The sequence below is a fragment of the Orycteropus afer genome, unplaced genomic scaffold (assembly GCF_000298275.1).
Source record: "Orycteropus afer afer isolate SDZICR_OR568_19922 unplaced genomic scaffold, OryAfe1.0 scaffold00700, whole genome shotgun sequence".
In the NCBI taxonomy this organism is placed as follows: domain Eukaryota; kingdom Metazoa; phylum Chordata; class Mammalia; order Tubulidentata; family Orycteropodidae; genus Orycteropus; species Orycteropus afer.
In genome coordinates, this window is record NW_006922287.1 from 195,646 (window position 1) to 199,685 (window position 4,040).

The 4,040-nt window shown below is 37.7% G+C and overlaps 1 pseudogene; it reads right to left on the reverse strand.

Annotated features, from left to right (window-relative positions):
* Positions 1 to 3,065: 3,065 nt before the first annotated feature.
* Positions 3,066 to 3,609, reverse strand: LOC103211143 (annotated as a pseudogene).
* Between the last annotated feature and the right edge of the window lie 431 nt (positions 3,610 to 4,040).

Below are 4,040 nucleotides of genomic sequence, written 5' to 3' on the forward strand. Positions count from 1 at the left end.
GACAACAGCCTCTTGGTCTGTGTACAGGTTTCTCATGAGTGTAATTAAGTTTTCTGGAATTCTCGTTCTTCTCAATGTTATCCATAATATGTTATGAGCCACACAGTTGAATGCCTTTGCATAGTCAATAAAATACAAGTAGACATCTTCCTGATATTCTTAACGTCCAGCCAACATCCATCTGACATCAATCATGATATAAATCCCTTGTTCCACATCCTGTTTTGTATCCAGCTTGCATTTCTGGAAGTTCTCTGTCAATATACTGCTACAACTCTTTTTGAATTATCTTTATCAAGATATTACTTGCATGTGATATTAATGGTATGGTTTGTTAATTTCAACATTCTGCTGGATCACCTTTCTTTGGAAAAGGCACAAATATTGATCCCTACCATTCAGTTGGCCAGGTAGCTGTCTTCCAAATTTCTTGGCAAAAACAAGCACCTCCAGCACTGCACTCATTTGTTGAAACATGTCAATGGGTACTCTGTCAATTTCTGAAGTCTTGTTTTTTGCCAATTCCTTCAGTGCAGCTTGGACTTCTTCCTTCATTACCATTGGTTCTTGATCATCTGCTACCTCCTGAAATAGTTGGATATGGACCAATTTTTAATGATACAGTGACTCTGTGTATTCCTTCCATCTTCTTTTGATGCTTCCATCATCACTCAATATTTTGCCCAAAGAATCTTTCATTATTGCAACTTGAGGCATGAAGTAATATTCTTCAATTTTTTCAGTTTGAGAAATGCCAAGCATGTTCTTCCCTTTCGGTTTTCTAACTCCAGGGATTTGCAAATTTCATTATAATACTTTACTTTGTCTTCTTGTGCTGACCATTGAAAGCTTCTGTTCAGTTCTTGTATATCCATGTATCAATATATATCCTGGCATGATCACAGTTGTATGTCAACTTGGCTGGGCCATGTTCTCAGGGGTTTGACAGTTATGATGTACTCATCTCCCATGATGAAATCTGATATAAGTTGATCACCTCAATGATGCCATCTGCTCTGATGCCACCATGATCTAATCAGTTGAAAGGGAATTTCTCCAGAGGTATGGACTGCTTCCAATGTACATGGACATTTTGGCAAAGCTTTATGGCCTTTTGTTATATCTAGATCTTTCATCTGGCTTGTCATCATGTGACCTCTGGTTCTTGGGACTTGAGCCAGTGGGTTGCCAAATTGCCTGATGCTCTTGGGATTTGTCAGCCTCCATAGCCCATGAGCCAGCCATTTGCCATCTTACTTGCCATCTCGGGTTCATGAGCCCCTGCAGCTACGTGAGTCAGGAGAAGCCTTCAGCCCAACATCCAAACCATGGACTATGGACTTGCTAGTTTCTACTGCTGCAGGAGCCATTTTCTTGAGAGAAATCAGTCTCTTTCTCTCTCTTTATATATATATATAAGCTTCACTGGTTTTGCTTCTCTATAGAGCCCAGCTTAAGGTATATCTACATTTATATGAATGTATATTTTTCCAGAAGAACTATGTGTTTACATCATTACAAAATATTTAGGGCAATTTGGCAATACTTATCAAACATCTCCAAAATGATCATGCCTTTTGATCTTCCCTTTGTATTTCTAGGACTCCTATGGAACTAGTTGGTTGTTGTTGTTGTTGTTGTTATGTGCCATCAAGTTGGACCTGACTCATAGTGACCCCTACTTGGATTTCTGAGTCAGTATCACTACAGTAGTAGATTGCCCAACCTTCCTTCCAATGGAACTAGTTTAGCGCACATAAAATGATTTATGCATTGTATATAGTGAAATTAAGTGAATTATTATTTATAGTAACAAAAATTAGAGGAAATGTACAAGAGGAAATTGGTTAAGTAAATTGTGATACACTGATATGAAACTCTAAAATATAATTTAATCCATTAGACATCATGACACCAGTACATGTTTCACCTTAAATGATAGATCTCGTTTTTGTTTTTGTTTTTACTCTATTATCAGGAAGACAAAACATACTGTACTTGCATTAAAAAAAAGAAGAAGAAGAAGAAATAAAGAAAGAAAATAAAAATAAAATAAAATAAAAATTACCAAATAATTTCTAAGTTAAAAAAATCTATAAAAGCAGGTATCTTATCAGAACCACTTAATAGCAATTAAAAGATGGCCATTAAATTCATTATGGCACATGAGTAAATTACATAAATAAAATATGCTAAAAATTTTAACCCAAAATTGAAAGCTATGAACTAAACCACTGGCCAAGTACTGTATCTGTCAGAGAAATGGTGGCCTTTGCATGTCATTCCTCCAGTGAACTGGAAAAGTACAAGCAAGAAAGTCTAACTTCCACACCAAAAGGGGAAGCCAGCTGATAAGACATTTCTCATATTTATCAAAACACAAAATAAAACCTACCCTGTGAGCACTTAGGGACCGCTAGTCCAAGCATTCTACAAGTATTCATCCACTTAAGGCTCTGAGGGTTCTACCACTGCATCTATGATACAGATGATGACAGAAAGGCAGGGAGACTCATAACTCCACTCAAGATAATAGCTAGAAAAAGGCTGGACTGGGAACTGCATCAAGGCAATCTGTCTCAAAGGCCATGATCTAACTTATACTGCCCTCAGTAATTCTATAGATTCTCATCTTAAAAGGAAACAGCCTGAATTGTTAAGTCAAAATTTAATCCCAAGAACCACACCAAAGCTTGTGATCTCCCACTACTATCATCTACTGAAGAACAAGGTCTCCAACCAGGGGGGAGACTTCCAGAACATGGTAGCACTGCACCCCACCTAACTGTAAATCCCAACTCCAACCATACCTGGCCCTCTATATTCAGTTTACATGAACGGCACACCACTGCATCACAGTCTATCAGATCAGACTTGGATTTTCCAGGAAACACTGGCATCCAACCAGGATGATAAGGTTCAGTTACCAGCTATTACCATGGAAGCTTTAAGTGGCTCGATGTCCAAGGACTTGAATATGGCCAGGCTCCTTTCACAGAACACACAACCGTAATGTATACTGCACTGAAAATTTACTTATTGTCCTTTTGGATAGAAATAGGAATTTATTTGCTGGGAAGGATGATCCCATGATACTTCTCTTGGAACCAGAGCATGGCCTCCTCTTTGATGATTCTGTATTTCACCCCAATGCAGCCTGTCCTGAACTTCTTGTCTGCAGTGCCGAAACCTGGCCCACACGGCACCACATAGAAGCCCAGGCCATAGATACCTATGCTAGGGTCATACCTGATCCCCAGAACAATATATTCCTGGATCCCAAAACCAAAGTTTCCAGTATCAGAGAAATTATTTTTTCTTAACTCATACTCCCCCACCTTTAGACCTTTCTTCAAGATTTCCTCTCCTTGGCCCCATGGACTGTGCAGTGGATGGCATTTTTTTTTTTTTTTTTCATTTCTCCTAATGTCAAAGGATCTGACAGTGTATCTAGCTTTGGAGAACACAGGGGTCTGGCCTGTGAGCTGTCCAACAGCTGGGCTGCCTGAGTCCGTCTGCCTCCACTATCCCTGACGCAGATGTTGAGGCAGAGTTGCGGATGCAAAGTTCTCACATGGAGTTCTCTTTTTCACCTTGATCCTGCACCATCATGAAGAACAGGAAGAGCACAAATCTAGTTTTGAAACAACATTATTTAAAACAAATGTAAAAACAAAATGATTTAAAAAGTCCAAATTTTGTTCAAATAGGTGTGCATCTGTATGCAATGTCTATATTTGGGTATATGTGTATTTTCAATTATAAAATATTAAAAGACAGCATCATCGTGGTAGCATTAAAGATCATTTTATTTTTATTTTATGTTTCAACTTTTCCTGCATTAAAACCTTTATATAAATATATATTACTTTTGTCATAAAAATACAATAAATAAATATCCGTTTTGTGTTCAAATTATCTTAATATAGATAAATGTCACCACTCATATGGAAACATAAGCTAAATAACATTTCATTTTGAATACAGCTTATTTTTAGTAAAGAACTGAGAGGTGGGAGAAGATATGGCATGTTGGCCAT